Source organism: Mus caroli, unplaced genomic scaffold (assembly GCF_978045245.1).
Source record: "Mus caroli unplaced genomic scaffold, Mus_caroli_1 scaffold_20, whole genome shotgun sequence".
NCBI classification, from domain to species: Eukaryota; Metazoa; Chordata; class Mammalia; order Rodentia; family Muridae; genus Mus; species Mus caroli.
Window position 1 is genome coordinate 7,471,356 of NW_028227275.1, and position 24,841 is coordinate 7,496,196.

Here is a 24,841-nt window from a genome sequence, read left to right on the forward strand (position 1 = left end):
GCAACCACATGGTGGCTCACAACCATCCCATAATGAGATCTGACACCCTCTTCTGATGCGTTTGAAGACAGTTACAGTGTGCTTATTATGTATAATAATAAATAAATCTTTTTTTTAAAAAATTGATTAATTAATTAGATGGTTTTTTCCTCAAATATTTTTATAGTGATTTTTAAGGACATCTGCATAACATTTTCTTCTAAGAGGAAAGATCTTCACTGAAAAGGGATAACTTTGCTTGATCCTTCTGCTCAGCAAGGTGGCAATGCAAGATCAGAGTGGGTGCCTGTGTAGCCGTGGGCTGTCCTTGGATGAGTTGGAGCAGGGCTCAGGCGCCACGGGTCCTCATCTCAACCCGTCTCTCGTCAGCCACGTGACAGTGAGAAAGGAAAAGGCTCACCTCCCTGCACCTCAGCATACCTGTTTATGCACTCAGTTAGAGACAGGATCGTGCCATTAGCCCTGGGTGTCTTGGTGCTGGCTATGGAGACCAAACTATCTCCAAATTTGCAGGGATGTTCTTGCCCTCCCCCCACCCCCTGAAACAGTGTGCCTATTTTGTTTTGAAAAACAAATAAACAAACAAACACCCACATTACACTCTTTCCCTTTAAGGCCCACCCAGGTAAAGCACTGTCTGGGCGTCCTGGAAACTGCCAGGTCCCACATAGTTATAGCGTTCTGCAGGATGCTCTTGGGGAGGGCATTTTCAGTGTGAAGAGAACCATCTTCATTCTAGGAAACAGTCCTCTGCACAGGAAGCATCGCATCTCTGGATGCTCTCATTGCCACTGAGAGTCACGATAAAATGAGTGAAGTCATTGGTTCAGCCATATCAACAAAGTGTCAGTGATAATAATGTGATTGTATCACAACTGGGGAGCAGGGGCTATGCTCAGAGACAGGTTTGAGACTTAGAACCATCCTAATTTTACCTCTCATAAGCTAGTCTCTCTGGGCCAGTACTCAGCTTCTATAAGGCCTTAGGTCCTCATCATTAAAAGGAAGACAGATGTATCCAGGCTTGTTCTGTGAGTGGAAGGGTGCATACCGTATTTAGCCCAGTTCCTACCACCCAGCAAGTAACCACTGCTATTATTATTCCTGCCGTTGTGTTATCACTGCTAATATTATCCTTATCACTGTCACCCTGAGAACAGGCAGCATGGGAGCTCTGCCAACAAACAAGGAAGCTAAGAATGTGGAGATGTGAAAGTAGACAGAAGAGGAAGGGCAGGCAAGGGGTGGGCAGCTTCTGTCAGGAGAGAGCAGAGATAGTGACAACAGCCCTTGGGTGACCTCAACCAGGCAACACCACATTGCAAGGCTGATGAAGGTCCGTGCTGTGGCCCTGTACAGCCCAGCCACATGCTCGTCCCTGGTGATGTCCCCCTGACCAGCAGACAAGCCAGGAGCGTGTCAGTGCCCAACCAACAAAACCAACTTTGTTCACAGTGAGCACGATGGCTTCCCAGAGAAGCGATTCAGGAATTTAAAACCACTCTTGAGTTCAACTCAGCTCACTTTCCAGACTGTAACAAATGCGCCCTTTCTTGTTTGTGCTAAGATATAAACCATGGTCCAGGTGAGATTAATGAAGCCAGGCAGGAGTTACTGTTCACTGTGGGTACGACTTCACAGGAGACCCAAGTACAACTGGCAGCTCAGGGGTCGGGCCTCTGCTGTCTCCTGGAAGCTAAATATCTCCTAGATCGTCATCTTTCCGTAGTTACATGGGACTGCACATATGCAGATCTTAGAAGAGTTCAGAGAAGCTCACCATGCCTCCAGGTGAAAGTGCCATGAACTTATGAGACACCCCCAATTTTTCTACAACACTGTAATTCATAATTTATATTATTTACAATGTGTTTCAAGGAGAACCAGACAGGAGGAGCGCAAAGGCCCCAAATATAAAGAAAATGGGGGTAGAAAGGCTGGACGCACCCTACTGGGCCAGTACCATTGTCTGCCCTGACTGCAATAAATGACATAACTACATGGTGATTAAAAGGGGAAAAAGCTAATTTTCCTGTAATGCTCTCAGAAACTGGGTCAGGCTATGTAGCACAGAGACGGGTTTCAAAATGCCAGGTTATAAAGATGCTAGCTCCTACACTCCAGATCCTGTGTGGGCTGCAAGTTCGAAATTCTAGCTAAATGCCGTAGATTTGAAAAGCAAGAAGGAGTCTCAGAGATCATCCTGTGGTCACAACCCACCTGTCCAACATAGGGAGGAAAGCAAAAGCCAGGGAAGTTGGTGAAATACAGAAGTCTTGTCGTCCCAACCCCAGTTGAACTCCTGAAGAGAGCAGAGCCAGGACTGGAGCCCCAGGGCTGGTGTGGGGGTGAGAGTGGAACGCAGCCTTCAGCAGGGGGGTCTCCTCCTTCTTGGAGACAGGGAGGGCTGTTGCGCACTCTCTTCACAAACAATGGTGTTGCTGGATCATCATTGGCTAGGCCTCTGTGACTAATTTCAAGATTACCGGGTCAGTGCTGCTAACCCGTGTTTGGGCCTTTGCCACAACATTACCATAGGGTGATTCATATCACCATGACAGCTCTCTGAGATGATTCATAGCATCGATGATAATCCTGCATTCTCTCTTTTGTTCTGGGCTTTTCACTTGGTAGGTTAATAGGAGTCGCCCACTGCTGCAACACACACATGCACACGCATGCACATACATACACACACACACACAAACATGCCCACGCCCACGCCCAATCAGTCTCCAGAAGAACCATATGAGTAGTGAGTTCAAATGTGATCATTTCCAGTTTACACTAAGAAGACTATATAGGTCAGACAGTGGTTTGCACTTCTCCACCCAGTACTCAGGAGGCTGGGGCAGGAGGGTTGAGAGTTTGAGGACAATCCCGGTTATGTGAGTGAGACTTTGTCTCAAAACAAACAAACAAAAAATGAAAAGCACAAGACCAGGAAAGACATGGTGAGCCACCTGAGGTCATCCACAGAATAAAGGACTTTTAGTTACATAACTGTCCACGGTCACCAAAGGGAACGTCTAGCGCTTTATTTTCGGCCCAACTTCCCTATGTGACCTTTAGTCTCCTGTGCTCTGCACTGCTCTTATCAGACAGCGTGCAAGTCTCACAAAGAGGGCCCGGTGGTTTTCTAACTGACAGGGGTGGGGACTGCCTTTCCTCTCAGGAGTGGAACTCAGCACGTGCATGAGGGAAATGATAAATCCATGCGTGCAGAGAAAGCAGTATGCGTCCCCCAGCGACCCACAAGACAGGCTTCCAGGGGGCCCAGCCATGTGACATGGTGACATGACAGACAGGGTACAGTCTCCTACACATCCATAACTGTCCAGGGATTGCTTGTGTCTGCAAGGCTGTGTTGGACCTGCCTGCAAGTCTGGGGGAATTTTGGCCAATGTAGCCTCTAAGAATAACATACTCACTTTTCCTTTCTCCCATACCCTATCATTTTCTTTTTTTAAGGCTTTATTTGTTTTGAAGGGCTGGGGACATGTGGAAAACACATGTCTGCTACTGAGCCTCATCTCCCAGCTACTCATGTTTCTTTCTTTTAAAATATGTTTTATTTTATAAAATTATGTACCAGGTGTGGTGATGCACACCTTTAATCCCAGCATAGGCAGGTTGATCTCTGTGAGTTTGAATTCAGCCTGGTCTATAAAGTGAGTTCCATGCCAGCAAGGGCTGCATAGTTAAGACCATATCTACAGAAAAAAAAAACAGTAAAAGATAAACAACTTAATTTTGTTGTTATTGTTGTTTTGGATTTTTGAAACAAGGTCTCTTGACCTTGTATACTGAGGAATTAGACAGGGTCTCAGTATATAGCCCTGGCTGCCCTGGAGCTTACTATGTAGACCAGGCTAGCCTTGAACTCACAGAGATCCTCCTGCCTCTACCTCTCAAGTACTAGTGTTAAAGACATGTGTTGCTATGTCCAGTTTATAACTTAAAATTATTATATTAGATAAGGAGATTTAGTTAATATTCATGTTTGTTGTGAATTTTAAAAATATAAAAGTAAGCTAGGTGGTAGTGGCACATATCTTTAATACCAGTACTTGGAAGGCAGAGGTAGGTGGATCTCTGAGTTTAAGGCCAGTCTGGTCTACATAGCTAGCTCTAGGATAGCCAGGTATACACAGAGAAAGCCTGTGTCAAAAACAAAACAAAACAAAACAAAACAAACAAACAAACAAAAACCACCACCAGTGTGTGTGTGTGTGTGTGTGTGTGTGTGTGTAGCAGGAGCCTAAAAAAAAAAAAAAAAAAAACCTCATTATTGATTCCCCACCCCCTCAAATGAACAGAACATGCTGTTATAGTCTTTTTGACTCAGAGGGCAATAGGTGGACAAAGCCAACCTAGGCAGCACATACGTGCTGTCACAACACAAGGTGGAGAGCTACTGAGACCCTGTTTAATTCCCTAATACACAGTGATAGCCCTTCAAGACACTGCCTAGATCAGTCCCACTCTCTTTTCTCCAGAGACAATTACAGAGGGTTTGTATATCTCCTGGTCTATTCTTGTGTCTGTCTATTTGTCTATGTATAAAAGTATAAGCAACAATCTTTTCTTACATAGATGTAGGACTAGTTTCACAAAAATTCTCCACAACACACAGACACACAGACACAGACACACACACACACACACACACACACACAGACATGCACACACATACACCTAAGTTTCTTTCAGGACTGAACACAGCTACACTGGGAGTGAAAACTTAGTAAGAAACATGAGAAGGCCCCAAGCCGGTCCCGAGACCAAGATTTACTCCCCGTGGGTCAGCCTGCTTCCCTGGGACTCAGAGCTGGTGTTTTTAGTGAAATCGCTGGATGAAAGGAAAGGGCCTCTGAGGTGCCGTCCGCCTTTGAAATCTGACAACTGTGAGGTTCAGTTTCCTCATCTGTCACACACGGACATGAGTGCCTGCCCTGCCTGCTTCTGCACAGACTGCCTGGAGATCAGAGTGGCTGTAGGTCCTCTGAGGAGTGTGATCATCCCAATTCCGCCATCATTCTCACAAACTGCCTGTCACTAAGATCCTGGGACTATTTCTAAAGAAGCTATTGTAATATATGAGTGTACAAGGCTTGGTTTGGATGACTGTGTGACAGGCCAGGATGTATGAAATTATTAATTTTCTTTGGCCCTGTTATCTGGTTCCCTTAGCTCTATCAGAAGACTTAGTGAGTCCAATACTCCAGCGTCCTCTTACGTAAGCCTCTCCTCTGTGAGACCTGTCCAGCATGCTCTGGACTTCCATGCCAAAATGAGCTTGGACCACTCAGGGCTGGAATTGCTTTGTCGGATATGCAGGGTTTTTTTTTTTTTCAGGCAGAATTTCACTCGTTTTATGAAGATTAAAATCTAAGAAACTCGTTTGACCTCAGGACTCGGGGACATTTTCCCATTTTTCTCAGAAACCTGAGATACGGTGATCCCTCGGGCTGAGACACTTTCCTGGAGGGCAGCAGACTTCGGAAAGGAGAACCACGTTCTTGGCTCTGTGGTGTAAGGCTCCAATGCACAGTTCCCTACGAAGCCAAATTGTTTGCGTTTATGTATAAATATGAAAGAAGTGCCAGGGTTCCTAGGCAATGCTGCTCCAGTAGAATTCGCTGTGCACAGAGGTGGCTACGCCTTTGTGTGTTCTATTCCATCTTCCCATACCCCTGTCAGCTGGAGAAGCTATGAATGTCCATGGGACACCTTGTCCACAAAGCCTTGTCTCCTCCACCCAGTGTGCTCCAGGAGGCCACCACTCTCCACTCCTCTACCACCCTCTCACATGATTGAACTTAGTGGCCTGGCTTCCCTATACCCCACGATCATTTGAAAGCAGATATAACACGACCAGTCCAGGTCATAGCCCCTGGCAACAGGTGGGCACACTGTTCACAAGAGTTGTCAGTCACTCGAGTTGTCATCCTCAATTGGCTTTTTTTTTTTTAGCCAAATAGCTTGTGTGTGTGTGTGTGTGTGTGTGCGCGCGCGCGCGCATGTGTGTTGATATAAAGCTCGGAAAGGCAAGTCTCTGAAGAGAAATTCAGAGTAGATTCAGTCTATGAACATTGTTAAAACTATGTAAATGCCACCAAGCACATCAAATAGAGACGGGTAAAATAGCCAACGCACAGATCTGATTGTCACCTTTTCCCTTTTAGCTAAATCTGAAGAAAGTGCCACTTCAGCATGTGATCTGAGATGTGTGCAGTCTACATGGCTCGGACATGAGACATGTGCACAGGAAGGGTCCCCATGTTCTCTGAGCACTCTTTTCAGTGGTGGACACTGCTGGAACTTTCCGTGTGGATGTACAAGATAGTTAACAAGTTCAAGCCTATTTTTAAAGTAAAAGAACATTTTAGGTTTGAGGTTTCTCAAATGAGCTGATTTTTTCCCCTAGAACTACTTAACCTAAAAACTTTAACAGATGTGCCTAAAGCTAAGGACCAGGTAGGGATCTGTATAAAACTGAAGAAGTAGGGGTAGACTAATGCAGGGCACTGTTTGGGTTAAAAATACATACGCTGGCCCTAAGAATATATGCTTTTGTTGTTGTTGTTGTTGTTGTTTGTCTTGTTTTTGAGGCAGGGTTGTTTCTACATAGTCCCGGCTGTCCTGGAACTCACTCTATAGACTAGGATGGCCTCAAATTCACAGAAATCCACCTGCCTCTGTCTCCCAAGGACTGTGATCAAAGGTGTGTGCCACCACGCCTGGCTGTTAACAATATACCTTGTTGAGGTCTTTCTGCTGCTAGAGATCTTGTTCATCTAGTAAAATGAGAGGGTCCGATGAGACATTTCGTCTCTCTGTGCCTTCTGGGTTTAGGATGTTATCTTCCGTAAGCAGTCATTTATGACCCCTGTAAATATTAAAATGACCTTGGTCCTTGGAGTATCAGGACAGAGACGTCGGGTGCCAGAGCCTATTATTCCCTTATTTCCGGGTAGCTTCAGGAAACAAATGTTTAATGTCCCTGTGAGTATATGGCTGTAAAGGGACAAGGGGACATAACAGAGGTGATTCTCAAACTTTGCACAGACTCTGGGTGCTGGACTCAGGAGGCCTAGGGGGGCCTGGGAAGGAGCAGCTGCACCAAGCCCAGGTTGACAGTGCTGAGCACCCTGAGCTAGAACATCTTAAGAAATGCTTTGTTAATCCTAGGAAAATGGTGAGCAGTGGGGAATTCAGGGACACCTCTATTTTATTTAAGGAGCCACCTATGACACACCCAGCAAGTTTCGGGCACTATGAAAGGAATCAAGGGTCAGGTGCAGTTAACTTTCTAAAAACCTCCTTTTGTGAGGCTCAGTCAAATCTGTCAGCCCCTGGCACTAGAATGAAAACACTCAAGGTTCAGCAAACCCGAAGGGATTCCATTGAATGATCGATCAGCTTTGTTGCACAGGAAAAAAAAAACCATAGATCCATTAACTAAACACCGAGAGCAGAGACTGGTCTCTTTGGGTGAACACCCTGAATATTATATGCACTTTTTTTAAAAGTCCAATTTTGTATGCATCCTTGAGGGCCTGATCCAAAAGAACCAAGCATACAAACCAAGCATGGCGGCAAAGGCCTGTGATTCCCAGCTCTCAGGCGGCTGAGGCAGAAGGAGCATGAGTTTGAGACCAACCTGGGCTAAATTCAGAACTGCAGGCTTAGCCTGAGCTACACAATGAGGCTTGGCCTCAGAAAACAAAACAAAAAAAGAGGGCTTTGCTAATATGGTCATATCTTAAGATCTGAAACTTGGTGGCGCTTTTGGACTCTGTAATATACCGACACCTGGGTCTCACCTCCAAAGACTGTCAGTATCCCGAGGCCCAGCACTGGGCTATTCATATTAACAGCTGCCCAGGGGAGCTCCGTGACGCAAAGGCTGACTGGGAAGCACTCTGAAGACATCTTCCACATCCTAGAATCTTTCAAACCTCCAGCTGCACATATGTCATGGTGCTGACAGAAACAAATGCCTCGACTTTATATCTCTAAGGATGGAGAATGCAGATCTCAGCAAAACAGGCTGTCCGTTGTGAAATACAGGGTATGTGTCAGGAATGTGGCTTAATTCCTTTAGATTCTTTAGACTCAATGAGAACATGAGGTTGGAACCCGAGTCATAAACTTTAACTATTTATTGAGAATGTATATGTCTTCCAAAGTGAACAGGTGCTTGCGGCGGGCGCCTCAGCAGACATCTTTCTGAATATCGCACACAAAACCCAGGTGCCTTCCAAGGCTCAGAACAGTAAACGTGGGACACGTCTGGGGTCTGTCGGCCTCTATCTTATTGGTCAGAGCGGTAGCCATATGGAAGTTACCACGGAGCACAGATAAAAAGCAAAGTAGTAATGGTTAGAGGGACACGTGTGTCACATTTGCAGGAGTCACTCACACTGTCTTCTCAGAACAACACAAACTAAAACCTGTAGTTTAAGATCCAGGCAGACTGAAAACTGCCTTGGCTCAGCCCGTCGAGGGTAAAATTTGAAGGCTGGTCCCCACCCCCGCCTTGAAACTGCCTCCGGCTTTCTGCCCTCCATCCTATGCATTGCTAATTAGGAACAGCCCACACTTGACATGTACGCAGCATCTATGGTGAAATTGATTATTCTATTACTACGGAAAGTAAGGAAGTCATTTCGTTCAAAATATCAGATTCCACAAAATCATACAGGACAGCTGTTGGTGTGGAGGGGAGGGGCGGGTGTGTGAAAGTATCAGCTCTCCCCTTTCCGGCTCTCCGACATCTTTGCAAAAAAAAAAAAAAAAAAAAGAGGAGGGGGTGGAAGTAAAAAGTCGAGGGGAGAAAGCAGGAGTCAAATGCATTTAAGGCAGAAACCAACAGTGAAGCTAAATAATAGATTTTTTTCTTAAGGTTCAAAAAAACACCCAAAACCCATTATCCACTCTGCGTGGCTCTTGCTGTTTTGTGAGAGTGGACCTGCTGCCACGCACTTTCAAGCGGAAAGTCAGTATCCCCCCACTGGGGTGCTGAGGCCACTTTTAATTACATCAGTTAAAGATTAAGGTGAGTCATGGCTGGTTGTGCGGGAGCCACAGATCATCAGACCCATGTCCAAATATGTCCTGAAACCTCACTGCCAACGTGGAAGCACCCACTTGTTTATTTGGAAAGTTTTAATATCATTTTGCTTTAAAATTTTAACGTTCCTTGAGGGTTGCTAAAATTCCTATTAGGGAATTTTAAAATTGCGATTCAAGGTACTTAAAAACAGCGGATAAGAAGGTCTCCTGGTGAAATTTTCCCTGGCTTCTAACTGTTAGCATGTCTCTCCCTTCCCCAGTCAGAATGGATCCGAGTCCGTACTTAACCAATCTGGAACATTTCAAACTCTATGTTCACATTCCATTGCTGGAAAACGCCGTCCATAAACCTGAGGCACCTCAACCTGAAGAGATTCCCCAGCGTGCGAGTCCACTTTCGGTCTCTCGGACCTGATGAGAACGCAATCTGATTCCAGCGGCTACATCTAGACTTACTGACATCAGGATTGCTGATCTCACTAGGCTCATGAGATGCTGTTTTAGGTCACATGTTAAACTGCCCTTGGGAATAATTTATTAAAATTCTTTTAAACGAGAAGGGGGTGGAGATACCAACAAAGAGCACACTCATACACAAGCGCTTAGCGCCAATGACATGGTCCTAAAACGCCACCGCGCCGCCGGTACTAGAGGGTAAAATAAAACCCCTTGTCGGCCCCCCTTGCATGAGGGACAGGTAAAGTGATGTCAGGCGACCTTACCTTTCAGAAACAGACCAGGGCACCTGGCATGAAGGGCTGCTGACCTGCGGCCACCGAAGCTAGGAGTCATTTTGGGTGTCGCACATGTACCGCCCTAGAAAATTCCAACAACATTCTACCAGCTTTCTGCGTGCCAATCATGACAGGCCTCGGTCCACTCAAGCGCTCAGGAGTCTGGGAAGGGGCAGAGGAGGGGGGGTGGGGTGGGCTATGAGCAAGCGAACCAGCGAGAGAGAAAGAGCGTCCTGGGCACTGCCTACCGTCTGCAAGGAGAGTCACATGCTGCTGAGAGCCATTCCTACTGCATTACACATGCTGAGTGTAAATGGCAAACAATATCAGTCTACGTTCATGCCTCATGTTCTCAGCCTCTTCGCGTAGCAACACCCAGGCTAGCTCCATGCAGCGGTCTCCCGAGACTGTGTCTGAAGGAGGTGGTCTCAGGCTAATCCCGCCCTGCATTTTTAAGAAAATTCCAAAGCCTTGTTCACACCCCCAGTTTTCCGTCACTATCGCTGCTGTGACTGGTGGCCATTCTTTCTGTTTTCTTTGTCTCTACTGTTTTTTTTTTTTTTAAGTTCTAGACTCACTGGTGACAGTTTGTCCTCCCTCAAGAAACAAAGACCAACACACTGAGTCAGGCGGCAAACCTGCCTGCTCAGACTTTTCCTGCTAAGTTCTGTAGAACCAGATACAGCGATGAGACCTGCTACTTCCCGTGTGCTAGTATCTAAACAGCCTCCAGCAGGAAAAACGGGCATTCTCCATTGCTCTAGGCAGTGGCAGGAGGTGACATCCCCTCTTACAAAGATGCCAGGCCAGGGACGTCCAAGTATGGACAGTGCGAGTGTTGAGGAGACTGCTCAGAGGCTAAAGTTGCTGAACCCTCCGTGCAGAAGATACAACCCATCTCCCAAAAAGCCTCCTACAGTCAGAGGGTTGCCTCCCCCCTCCATGGTTTAATTACTTGTAAGCCCGCTCATCTTTCCAGGAACCGGTTTCTCTTGCCAATTTTAATTTCTCTTTCAAAAACCTCACATTTAAACCATCAAACCACACTACACTTCTGGGTGATTTGTGAAATTAAAACCTGCTGCTTGTACTGTCAGGTAAGATAACGCCAACATTCCAGTCGGTCTGCCATGCAGCCGTGTGATCCAGCAGCCATTCATTATAATCCCCCTTCCAAAGCGAGCAGCAGAATACGCTGTTTTAGATCCAAACTTCTCAAAGAGATCACACATGGTGGGTGTCGACTGAACTCTCCTCATTTTCTTAGACCCTTGTGGGAGGTGATGAAGAGGATCGTCTTCAATCTTTACCAACTCCGGGGGGTGTCAGCAACAGGGGTTTACCCTGCTGCCAGGAGTGGATTGAACCCACCTGGTGATACTTCAAAGGGTGACAAAATGAAGTGAAAGCCAGCCCTATGCATCTGGACAGCTTGTGCCCAGCTGCACACCAGAAACCCCCGCTCCACCAAGAACACTCCCCACCCTTCTCCCTGCCGTGACTCACGGATCACCTGCTACCCTTGAGCTCCCAGAAGAGCCTCTTTCTAGGTTAGTCCCAGCTCGTGGGCTTCCCCATGTCTGCTTAACTCTCAGATGCTAACTCAGCCCCAGATACCTACAGACACCAGCTCCATGAGCACTGGCCACATCTCTGAATCTCCACTCAGGACTCAGGTCCATCACGGACTTAAGCTTGCCAAAGCATAAGAATCAACACAGTGACCTCACACTTCATCCTTCCCACTTCTTAAGGGTTCACAGCGAAAAGCACTTCACACTTTTCGTCTCCCCGAGCAGGAAGCTTTGTCCTCCCACATCATTAAGGAGACTTTTCAGAGAAGTCACAGGAGCCGACTCCAGGATCACATCGAAGGTTCATCCTGGGGCAGTGCTGTATCTGCTACAGTGAGTGCCACATTGTGATACTTTGAATGTGACCTTGACACAATGCAGATATCAAAGGCTATCCTGATCTATGTCCTGGAGTGTGAGACCTAGGAGAGGAAAATTCCATACTCCCGATGAGTGTTTCTATTATATATGGTCCTACCTTGTACCCAGGAGCTAAGATACCCCAGGTAGCGTCACAAACTGAAATTCAGCTAATGTGTAACCGAGCTGTACCATTCAAAGAGGAAAGACCAGTGGGTAATATGGAAGGTGGATGTGCAGAGACGCCATGCTTCCGATTTCACGTATTCCCTCTTATCACGTGTCTTAGAAAACTATGATCACTCTTGACACTAGGCAAGTACATTCCCACTGACCTACATCCCTGGCCGTGTGGCCCAAATAAATACAGCTAACTCACTAGGACATGATGGGTCTCTCTATCTGCCGTGATAGAAGGGGATAATTTCACCTTCAGCCCTGGGGACATGTCCTGTGATGGATACTATAGCAATCCTCAGCCAGTTGGAGAGAGCATTAAATGCAACAGTGTAACAAAGAGCAAAGCCAATAGGGACCTATCATAGCTGTAGCCCGTGGGTGGGGCAAGCTGAGGACCAGCAAGGATAACGATGTATAGTTATAGGCTGGTCTCATCGCCCACTTGCTGTGAATCCTCCAGCAAGTTTCCAAGGTCCTGCGGTTCAAAACACACAAGTGTAACATCCACAGGAACTTAAGGACACAATGTAGATATTTAAATGTGTCGGAAGGGTTGGAGGGTAACTCAGTGGTTAAGAGGTTAAGAGCTCTGGTTGCTCTTCCAGAGGACCCAAGTTACATTCCCAGAACCTACATGGTAGCTCAAAACTGTCTGTAATCCAACTCCAAGGGATCTGACACCATTACACAGACATGCATGTAAGCAAAACACTGGTGCACATAAAATAAAAATAAATAAGTCATTTTAAATGTGTGATTATCTAATCTACTTTTCACATACAAAGGATATATATATATACTTCTATATTTCCTTAATAAATATATTTTCAATTAAAAATATTTTTACAACACAAATGGCTAATACTACTCCATCCCATCTGGCTAACGGAGCCTTCAACTGAGTCGCAGGAGGAAGGGGTTTGGTTGGTTCCTTCCTCACAACAGAGACTCCCTAAGAAGTACATGCTACAAACTAAGGACAAGTCATGTGTAGGAGTGAGTGTCCAAGTGAGACTCTGGGATGCTGGTCTTCACAAGGTCAGTCTCAGCACAGGATTCGGGTGGTTCTCACATTAATGATCTAGAAAGCCTCGCTGCAAAAGGAGGCAGAGGATGCCAGCGGGTTGTTACAACCTCAGGCTTCTCCACCAGGGTCAAGGTCATTGACGTCTCGCTATATCTAAACTTGGTATCTGTAGCCTCTACACTGTCCCTCCTTGTTCCCACATCTCGAAGAACTGTTGTCACCACTGGCCTGGGTTCTTCTCAATAGTCACCTGGGACCAAGAGGGGGAAGCTGGGGTAACACTCAGCCCACGGTGGCAGACATGGCTGTGGTCTCCAGTTTAACATTTTGATCCTCTTGGCTGGGTTTAAGATAACTGTCAGGGTGACGCTAGGTAAGTGTTTCTTTTCTTCTGATTATGCAAGTACAAGGGGAATCGTAACCAAAGACAAATCCAGGCCAGCCCAGGATTACAGGCTCTGTAGCGGGGCCTCCTCTAATCCTCAGCACACGGAGCCAGGATTGGCTCCTTGTCTCTGTTTTCTCTTGGGAAGCTTGCTGAAGCAGAATCCCCTTCTGTGGTGGATGAACAGAGCTGGAGCCTGCATGGCCCTGCCCACTCCCCCGCTGCCAGGAGAAGCCAGGAGCCACTAGAATAGCCCATGGCCTAGGAAGTGCAGTAGCTCCTCTTCTCTCTCCTGTCTCCTCAATCTGCTTTTTTTAGTGTCATTCCTCTTTCTTTCCTTTTTCTTCCATAACCCTTTCCAATACAATGTAGTAACTAAAGGTTAAACCATTTTCAAACACCAGCCCCTCTTTAAAAATCAGTGACTGCACCATCTTTATCAATGTGGAGCAGAGCTATTCCTGAAAAAATAGATAGATAGATAGATAGATAGATAGATAGATAGATAGATAATGTCTCAGGCCCAGAGGATAGATAGGAAGGGCAAGTGAAAGACAAAGTGACCTCGAGAGAGCTCTGGCAGAGATCAGGGAAAACAAACTCTGGATTTCTTCCTGGAATGCACAGCTGGACCCCTAGAAAGGCTGTGTCCGTATCCTGCGCAGATAAGGGCCTGCCACAGCCCAGTAGCTGGGGGGAGACCAAAGTGGTGAGTCACACGCTACGGGCCTGAGCCCATCCTAGGAAAGGGAACAGGTTCTTTGCTGCCTAGGGCTTTCAATTCCCACCTAGCCAAGTCTTATTCCTCTGCAGGTTCTCAAGGGACCCATAGAACAGAAGCAGGAAGCATCATTACATCTTGTAGGTTTGCTATTTAAGGGAGGAATGTAGCACCCAAACACACATCGGGATTGCAAACCAGCCATCTCCACAGGCCCTTGTACAAGCCGCCCTTGGTACTGGAGCTTGATTGTCCAGTAAGATATCTTCTAGTCACACAGGTACTTCTCTATTGATGCCATTAATACAAAATACAATTTTAATCTCAAGGGCTGGGAGGTGTCCCATGGTATGGTTCTGGCTGTGCTAGCCTGAGAGCCTGGGTTCTGATCTTCAACATTCAGATAAAAAGCCAGGTATGGAAGTGCATACCCATGGCGCCAGTGCTAAATGATAAAGACAGCGAACCTCTGGGACTAACGGGCCAGCTAATCTATAATCAGTGACTTCCAGGTTTAATGAAAGAGTGGAGAGCAATAGAAGACATTGTACATTGACCTTCAGCCTCCACACATAGGTCCATGTAGCTACAAACACACTTTCAGCTCTGTTTCTCTCTGACTAGCCACACTACATGCACTCAACAGCCAGATGTGACTGTAATGGACACAGTGGGATGGAAAACTTCCAGCACTCAGAGCACTCAGACAGAACTTCTTAGGATTGTCATGTGACTGATTCTATTCACCTCAGGCCTCTGTGCTACTGTCACCCCAGAGAAGCAAACCAGCTCTTGGGGATATAAGACATGATGTATGGCTGGCCTCTGTCCCCTTTCCTTAGGATACCTTTATCAAAAGAAGTTATCATTTTCTTATTTTATCTTGTGCTTGATTACCATTAGAATAAAAGTACCACGGAGCAGGCTTCTTGCTGTCTTTTTGCCTCTCAGTATGCCTAGAGCAGGACCTGGCACATGTGCATTCATATAGATGTATAAGAATAAATAACAACAACAACAAAAAAAAGCCGGGTGTGGTGGCGCACGCCTTTAATCCCAGCACTCGGGAGGCAGAGGCAGGCGGATTTCTGAGTTCGAGGCCAGCCTGGTCTACAAAGTGAGTGCCAGGACAGCCAGGGCTACACAGAGAAACCCTGTCTCGAAAAAAACCAAAAAAAAAAACAAACAAACAAAAAAAAGAATAAATAACAACCAGCTGGGCAGCTGGCTCAGCAGGAAAGGCACCCATGTGCCATGACTCATGCATACACGTGTGTGTGTGTGTGCGCGCACACACACACACAAATAATGAATGAATCAAATAGCAAATAACAAATGAATAAAATAAGTCCAATGTTAAAAGAAAATGAGAGTAAACAGGCGAGCTGAGATGCACCTCAGTCAATAGAGTGCTTGTCAAACAGTACAAAGCCCTGGATTTGATCCACAGCACTGCACTGATTGTACGGGGTAGTACACAGCTTTAAGCCCAGGGCCTGAGAAGTGGAGGCAGGAAGACTGGGAGTTCACGTTCATCCTAAGCTGCATATATAGCAAGTTCAAGGCCAGATACATGGACCTCTGTCTCATTCAAACAACAACACAAGAAATGACCGGGAGAGATAGATCAGTTTTTGTTGAATAAGTGGCAGTAGGGTCACTCCATCACTCTGGGATTGACATCAGCCATGCCAGCCAGATGCCACATATCTTCCCAGAGACCAAGATAACATCTATTCATAGACCCCTTCGAGGCGCATGCCTGGAAGTGCTGAGGGAGGAGCAGAGTAGCTGAAACTAACTCTCAGTTCTTCTCTAGGACCCAAGTACCTTTCCATGCCTTCACCATCAGTAAAACCCCAGCAGGTCACACTATCTTCCTTCCTTCTTTTGTGATAGACCAAGATACTAACAGAGCAGCAGACACTCTGTCGCTTGGTCTCTGTTTTCTTCCATCTGTGTGTATATAAACATGCAACTTGATGGGGTGCACCCTGGGGTTTAAGGCTGACACTGCCTGCCATGGAGGAGTTCTGCTGGCCTCAGAATAGCAACTCTGCTACAGTCTTACTTTAGTTGTTACTTCAGTGAACATTTGAATGGCTAGAGTGTGACATTTAGCAGATACAGTCTTCACAGCCAAACACCACACCGCAAGGATGTAAAAGCTGTAACGCACACCATGTGTCACAGGGCACCAAGCTTGCATAACAAGCTGAGTATGAAAGTCACCTTTGATTGGGATCAAAATACTCAGCCACATGATCAGAGACCCATAGGAGGAAGGGAAAAAAAAAAAAGCAAATAAAAAGCCAAGCAAAAGCAGATGGGATCCAAGCTATGAGCCAAAAAGGGTGACGTCCTCACAGTCGAGAAAGTTGGGTGACTAGGTAATAGCCCCATATTTTACCAAGAAAAGGGGAGACAAGCTGGAACTTTGCCAGTGTACCTTTAGTCTGGATTGAGGAAAGAATCTAATTCTAAGCTGTTTTCCCTCTAAAGACCCTCCAGCCATTGTTCACTGACATTTTATCTGATCCTCTTCAGTGCTGTTTTGTAAGCACAAGAGCCCTGTTTGTGTAGGAGCTCTGCAGGGCAGTGAGCCTTGAAAGGATCGGCGAGAATTAGCCCCCATCGTTTTATGAACTTGAATTCCAACAGCCATTTGATACAATTTTCAGGAAATTGGGTCTGTTCTGATGCTTGGCTCATGAATTAATCATAGAAATTGCACACTCTCTGGTCAGAAGCAGCAGAAAAAGAGGTAAAATCAGGCTTTTTCCACTTTGAATCTTAGACACAGGAGCACAGCTGCCTCCAAAAAGTGGAGAGATGCCAACATCATAGCCAAGGCACTTTGCCAACCATTCTCAGGGGCTCCTCAGCACCTCAGTCTCTGTGTTAGTGAACTCTTTTGTGTTCCTTGTAGATATTCTAAACTGTAAACTCTCGGAGGAAAGGGCGCTATAGCCCCTAGTACTGAGCTTGCCAGAAAGAAGCCCATTGAATGTTTCCTGAATGAACAAATGATGTACGGTATATTCTCATGCCCATGGCAATTTCTCAGGTTTCCATCCTATTGTGGAATCTGAATGCCTATCTGTCACAAATTCGTGGTCAACATTTGGAATCTGTGTCTGTGTGTGTGTGTGTGTATGTGTGTGTGTGTGTGTGTGTGTGCCACTGTGTTTGTCTGTGAGAGCATATGTGTGGAGACCCAAGGACCACTTTAGCCACCATTCCTCAACACCATCCTCCCTGGGGTCATTGCTTTTGGAGACAGGTCTACGCTAGATGACCAACAAGCCCCATGGATCTGTCTATCTCCACCTCCCCTGAACTGGGATGCCGAGCCCATACTACCATGCCCAGCATTTTAACGTGAGTTCTTGGGATCAATTCAGGTCCTCATGCTTGCAAGGCGAGTACTTTACTGCCTGACTTATCTCTTCAGTACTGACATTTAGAGTTTAAAGTTTGGAAATCTTGATCCAACACCAACTGGCCAAAGCGTGACATTATGGGGAAGCCAGAGTCTAGACTTGCAAACTTATGAGTGGCCTGAACTTATTTGCTGATGTGCCCTAAGCTGTAACCAGAGGCAGGAATCCACCTTCACAGTCACAGACACACGTTGGAGTGTTAAGGATCAGGGCAATAGAGAAGATTCCACTGACTAATGTGGCCTCTCCAGACTGCATCAGAGCCAGCTGCCCTTACAGACACTCTTGAAGAGACTGGACCTCAGCCACCACAGGACAGCTGAGAGCCAGACAGGGGCAGGGAAGCCAGTTAAGAGTAGAGTTCCCTTGATGGCTCTTTTTTTTTTTTTCAAGGCCAAGATTTAACGTATTGCCCAAGAAATTACTTAACCCTCTATAAAAGAACAACAACACATAGGATGGGCTCTTTAATTCCACACTGCAGAGGAGCAGTCAGGGAAGGCCTATCAAACATGGCCAACCTGGAGCCCACAAGTCCTCTGCCTATCAAGATACCTATGAATTCAATCCAACCCATCTGTAGGCGACATCAGAGCACAATGTCAAAAAGTTGGACATCCCTGAAACGCTCCGCCAGATCAGTTTTTCCCACCGCCTCTTGGGAGTAATTAATGCCAATCTGTCACTCTGCGTTCCCTCCATCATTCTGCCTCTGAAATTTCTGATTTTCCTAAGGACAGCTATAACTGTCAAACACATATGCATAATCATACCCAATGGATATGAAATATCCTTTTCCCAGAAGAGCAGATATGATGGGTCACATTGTTTGGCCTGTAATCTCTCATTGAAAACAACTTGCACTCGATTGCTTTATAAACAGTAAAAAGTTACAGACGTGGTACAGCCTGACAGTTAGGGGCCATGTGGATGAGAACCCAAAGAAAGTAGAGTAGTACCGTGGTGGTTTGGATGAGAACAACTAAGAGAGAAACTTAAAGGAAAACACACATTACCTTCAGTGAAACAGAAGAGTGAAAAATGAGATTGCAACATCAAAAATGGATGACAAAGACAGCTGAGTATCTTAAGTGTACCAAGGGGAAGAAATGGCCAAGCTGAGTTAGTGCTGGAGATACCACATAGCTCACTTTATGCTGGAGATACAATATAGCTCACTTATATGCTGGAGATATGATATAGCTCACTTATATGCTAGAGATGAGATACAATATAGCTCAGTTAGTGCTGGAGATACACTATAGCTCAGTTAGTGCTGGAGATACACTATAGCTCAGTTAGTGCTGGAGATACACTATAGCTCAGTTAGTGCTGGAGATACAATATAGCTCAGTTAGTGCTGGAGATACACTATAGCTCAGTTAGTGCTGGAGATACACTATAGCTCAGTTAGTGCTGGAGATACACTATAGCTCAGTTAGTGCTGGAGATACACTATAGCTCAGTTAGTGCTGGAGATACACTATAGCTCAGTTAGTGCTGGAGATACAATATAGCTCAGTTAGTGCTGGAGATACAATATAGCTCAGTTAGTGCTGGAGATACAATATAGCTCAGTTAGTGCTGGAGATACACTATAGCTCAGTTAGTGCTGGAGATACACTATAGCTCAGTTAGTGCTGGAGATACAATATAGCTCAGTTAGTGCTTGAGTACCCCATGTAGTGAGGCATTTGCCTAATCTGTACAAAGTCTTGGCTCTATCCCTAGCACCACATAGATTGGGCTCGGTGGTATGTGTTTGTAATCAGGTAAATGGATAGAACTCTAAAGGATTGTACTGAGTGAGTTAACCCAGACTCCGAGAGTCTCTCTCTTCTATGGCTCCTAGCTCTAAATCTCAAGACGTGCATTGTGGTTTGAATACAGGAATGGTCCCCACAGGCTCATATATTTGAGTGCTTAGAGAGTGATACTACTTGTTGAAGTAGATGTGGCCTTGTTGGAAGAAATGTGTCATGGGACATGGGCTTTAGGTTCTCAGAAGCCCAAGCCAGACTCAGTGGTTCTCTCTCTTCTTACTGCCAGAAGATGGGGTGTAGAACTCTTAGCTTCTCCAGCACCATGATGGCGTCTGTGTGCCTGAAGCTCCCTGCCATGATGACAATGGACTAAACTTCTGAAACTGTAAGAAAGCTCTTTCCTTCTGTGGTCCTGGTGCCTCTTCCCAGCAATAGAGCCCTGACTAAGACATGAGAGTACAACTTGTATAATACAGAAAAAGGAAAGAAAACTGAAAATGGTGTGGGGGTGGGGGGAGGCTACAGGAAACAACAAGTGATTTAAAGGGGGAAATGGGAAAGAGGAACTTTTGTTAGGGACAGGGAGGGAGGTCAAGACATAAGGAGAGAAAAGGTAAATGAGATTAGAGAATGTCTGTAAAGCCATAAGGAATCATATTATTATTTATTTCCCTAAAATTGCATATAATACATGTGTGTCTGTGTGTATACATATACATATACATATATTAACAGTTTAAGTGAAATCTACCCAGCTGGTCAGATAAGACTCATCCCAAGAGCCTAAGAGCCACAGACTATATAAGAAAACCCCCACTACCAAGCTTGGGAAGCCCCCTTTTAAGCTGTGGGTCAGAGGAGTCCAAGAGACTCCCAAAACATGCTAGGCTGTTGCTGTAGCCCTTGCTTGCCTCCCGGATGTTGAGTCCCTATTGAAGAGTGAGTCCCTATTGATGAAGACATCATGTACTTCAGACACAAGACCCTGAGGATCTAGCTGAAAAGTCTCCTCTGGGTGCTAGCTTTCCTGGTACCAGAAGGTGCTATGCAAGCTTCCAAGTGAGGAAAACAACCCACAGTCCTACCCAGGTATGATGCCTGTGAACTAAAACAACAACAAATATGGCGCAGTAACCCTGAGGACCAATAGCTCTCCAATTCAACTTAAGACACACTCAACAGAAGGGAAGCCATGCCTGGTGCTGGAGGCCTAGCCAACTACTTGGGGTTAGAGAAGTCATGGGTCTTGGAGGAGCCCCCACCCCCACTTCCTTAAGGCAGCATAATCCTTAACTACCTTCCAAATATCTCTCCTTGTCCCTAGATACATGTGGCTCTCTGCTAGTCACTACTGCTTTGGTGAGGGATGTTGATAATGATGGAGGAGACTATGCACTGAAGTGAGGCTGGGATGTAGGGAAAATCTCAACCTTAATTTTTCTGTGAACTTGTGATAGCCTTTAAGGGGTGCCCATGTGCTGTGGGAAAGCCTTGCTTCTCACTGTCCCCCATTTTCCAGCATCCAACAGCAATAGTTTTCTACTTGAACTTTACAATTTTAATGCTTTCACCCAAAACAGCCCTGTTTATAATTGAATGCAAAACTCATAGGTGAGTTCCTTAGACAAGTACATTATGATGACCATCATGGGTGTTGGAAATGAAGTCTGATGGGATTAAATGGTTGAACCAAAGTCATGGTGACTTCACCTAGACAGTTTGGAATACTTTTCAGGTCTGTCTGTCTGTCTTTCTTTCTCTTTTTTTCTTAAGATTTGTTTATTATTATACATAAGTACACTGTAGCTGACTTCAGACGCACCAGAAGAGGGCGTCAGATCTCATTACTGGTCGTTGTGAGCCACCATGTGGTTGCTGGGGTTTGAACTCAGGACCTTCAGAAGAGCAGTCAGTGCTCTTATCCGCTGAGCCATCTCACCAACCCCCCCCTTTTTTTTAACATATTAGTGTTTTTGTATGTGGTGTGTATGTGTTCAGATGAACATGGGTCACTGTGTGTGTGTGTGTGTGTGTCGTGCACGCACACGTGTGCACATGTGTATGGTCCGAGGTTGACATCAGTTATCTTCCTCAGTGGCTTTCCATTTTATTTATTAAGAGAGTCTCTCCCTGACCCCAGAGTTGCCCAGTTCAGCATATCTAGCCAAGCTTTCAAGGGACCATTTTTCTTTGCCTCCCAAGTGCTGGGATTACATGTGGCCTACCATGCCTGCCCAGCTTTTATGTAAGCACTGGGGATCCCACTTCAAGCCTTATGCTTACAATTACTTTATCCACAGAGCTTTCTCTCTAGCCTCCAGATTTTATTTTTTAAATTATTTTCAATTTATGTGTGTGCTTGTGTAAGCTCGTGGGCACCATTGCATGGGAGTCTGCAGAGGACAGAGACAGCACTGAGTCCTCTGGAACTGGAATTACCACCATAATGAGCCACCAGGTAGATTCCAGGCACCAAACTCAGGTCCTCTGTGAGAGTGACAGTCACACTAGACTTCTGAGCTATCTCTCTCCCGTCCACCAAATTTGATTTTTATTGCCTCCACATACACACTCATATATCACAAATACTGAAAAATTTCTCAGTTTTATAGATAGCCTAGAATTGAGCCTGCCTCCTCTTGCTGCTATGTAGTCTACACATATTTATAAAAGATTACCAGTAGCCACAGATGTGTAAGTGTGTAATTACCAGTGCTTTTGCAAGACTCTAATATTTATGCAGTCATGCAACACAGTGCCCCAACAATGGGGATTAATGTTAGCAGGACCTACAGTCAGGCCTGAGCTTGAATTTGGCTTCCCAATGAGATGTTTGCCAAAAACAATGTTGCTGCTAAGATGGGGGTGGGGGAGATGTACCCTGAAAGGACTGGCCTGACCAGGGAACAGAATTAGCGTCCCTGGGAGGGAGGAGGTGCCACGTGATGCCTGGTAAAGGGGGAGGGAGACACATAAGTAACGGCACTGGCTTAAGAACTAAATCTATGAAGACTTTTTAAGAAAGCAATTTTATCTTAATAGGATGGGTTTCAAGAGCAACTTCCCTTGTTGCCAATTTTCTGTATAATTTCTCAACAACTTCCATAAATCACAAGATTTCAACACAGGTCACTGAAACGGCTCTGGCAAACCCTTACTCCACACCCCCACACCCCCATACCCCCGCCGAGTCCCTTTCTCTCTATTGATTTTACAAACTTGAACTTGTCGCTTGAACTCTTAGCTGAGGTCGTTCTAGCCACACAGGTCAGCCATCTAGCGGCAGAGCTTAAAAGTTATGAAATCAAATCCCAGCGTGCGCCATGGGGCCCACAGCTTTTTAAAAATGTTGCTGTCTTCCCACTTCTTAGAAGACAGTATTGATATGTAGCCCAGGCTGACCTTTGACCCATGGCCCTCCTGCCTCAGCCCACTGGGTGCTGAGACTACAGGTGTAGCTCACCATGCCTGGAGTGTCCAAGTCACAGATGGTTGCAATGCACTGGTCCTACAAAATACTGTGCAAACAGCGAGGAGCCCCAGTGGACCTTCGTTTCTCAGCCCACCTTCCAAAGGGAAAACCTCAAGCCCAGTGAAGAGTTTCCTTCACCAAGAAACAGAAATGACAGAGGAAAGGTCAGAATCACACTTAGAGAAACGAGGCTTCTTTAATCCGCTGTTGAGTTTGTCTAGGCCCATGTCCAACCCTGATATGACTGCCTCTCAAGTCAGACTTAAAATTGAGTATCTTAAGACGCACTCTTCTTGGGTTGCGGAAATAGCTCAGTTAGCAAGGTGTTTGCTGGGTAAACACACACAGTCCTGAGTTTTATTACCAGGACCTGTGTCAAAGGCAGCCTTGGTCTCCAAAGGCATAAGGATCCCTGAGGCCACTGGCAGGACAGCCTAGCCCAACCTGTAAACTTCAAGCCAGTGAGAGACCCTTGTCATAAAAATACAAGCTGCCAGGGGCTAGAGAGATGGCTCAGAGGTTAAGAGCTCATATCGCTCTTGCAGAGGACCCAGGTTCATTCCCAGCACTGACATGGTCGTTCATATCTACCTATAATTACAGTTTCAGGAACCTGATGCCTTCTGGCTTTGGTAGACTTCTGCACATATTTGGTGCACATACATTCACAACTGGCACACACACACACACACACACATCCATCTCTTATTTAAGATAACCAACATCTTGGCTTTACTCTCTTCAAGGACAGTTAGCAGTGATAAAGACAACTATATAACTCAGTCACAGTGGAAGGGCACGTACGTCTTTATCTTTGAAACTGTCTATGGGTAAGAGACGTGGTGTCCTAGATCACAAATGAGAAAACTTAAGCAAGGCTTCAGGTGAAAAAAACATTCCAAGGACCCTATCTTCAAATTACCAGGTTCCAGAGAACCACCTTAACCGAAACGCTGGAACCTCTGTAGGCACCCATTACTCCCTTCTCGCACGTCATACCTGGATATATTCCTTGGCTCTCTGTCAGGTCTTGTGACTCCACAGTAATGGAGTCCAATTATGCAGGTCACTGTCAGCAGCTACAGACCCATCTAATTAGGAAGCTGGGCTTGGTTTTGAGCACGCTCATCACTGCAAGGTATGCAGATCCACCTGCCAGGTCCAGGGTCTGAGCAAAGCCAGGCAGGGCCTGTGAAGTACAAGGCTAAGGAAGGCTGTGAAGCCAGAGCCGCTTCTCCCTGGGCTCTAGCCGAACTCTCTGTACAACCTCACCTCCTCATTAGGCCCACTGTCCTGTTTAGAATTCCTCGGCGAGAAGCCCCGGGGACACAGCTTATACATGGTCTTGCTAAGATCAGAATGTGTCTTTGGACCTGACCATTTCCACCTTTATCTGTCAGCATCTATGCTGCAGGTGGAGGTTAGTGGCTGTTTTCTGTTTCCTTGAGAAATGTTTTAAATATCAAGGTCTTTAGGGCTGGGGATATAGCTCACTCTTAGATGTTTGCCTAGTACATTGCAAGGTTCTTGGCTGAATCCTCACTGTTTAAATATACTAAATATAAATAAAATAAAAAAGGCTACAGCAACCCCTTAGACTCCCAGTGTCCTGATTAAGCAACTGTAAAATGTGTCATTTCAGTATGGCGGGTAAAGTTTGCTGTCCCTGTCTTGCTTTTTCTGGCTCCTCAAGTCCAGGAACAGCAGTCAGGTACATTTCTGGGCCATAACCTTAACCTTGTATCACTAATAATCACACCGTAACCCAGTCAGACCTCTCAACCATTTCTCTTCTGAGTAGAGCTTTAAGACCTTTTCTAGGAAGCCTTTAACATTTAAGTTGGCATTGAACCATAGACATTCCTGGGGTACGGTATGCTATCTTCTACATGTCTATAAGGGACAATGATCAGATCAAAAGCCATATGTCCCACCAAGCCAAATTTTTATTATTTCTGTACATATTAGAAACATTCAAAATCCTCTTTTGGAATATACAACAAATCATTGTTACCGACAGTTCCCCTACTGTGCTATAACAGACTTTTCAGAACTGGTTAGTTTGTTTGTTTGTTAGTTTGTTTGTTTGTTTGTTTTGTCT

At 45.7% G+C, this 24,841-nt stretch overlaps 1 protein-coding gene and 1 pseudogene across 2 annotated transcripts in view; one reads left to right on the top strand and one right to left on the bottom strand.

Annotated features, from left to right (window-relative positions):
- Positions 1-24,841, bottom strand: part of Rbm20 (RNA binding motif protein 20) — a 197,198-nt gene that overhangs the window by 62,843 nt on the left and 109,514 nt on the right. The window contains exon 1 of one of the 2 annotated variants that reach the window (XM_029472621.2): positions 9,804-9,918. The exons of the other annotated variant lie outside the window; for it this stretch is intronic. The gene's annotated coding sequence lies outside the window, so the exon portion shown is untranslated. Of the gene's footprint in view, positions 1-9,803; positions 9,919-24,841 lie in introns of those variants that run through there. 2 annotated transcript variants of the gene reach the window in all.
- The window catches only part of LOC147000117 (large ribosomal subunit protein eL29 pseudogene), a 38,588-nt pseudogene that overhangs the window by 4,377 nt on the left and 9,370 nt on the right, over positions 1-24,841 (top strand).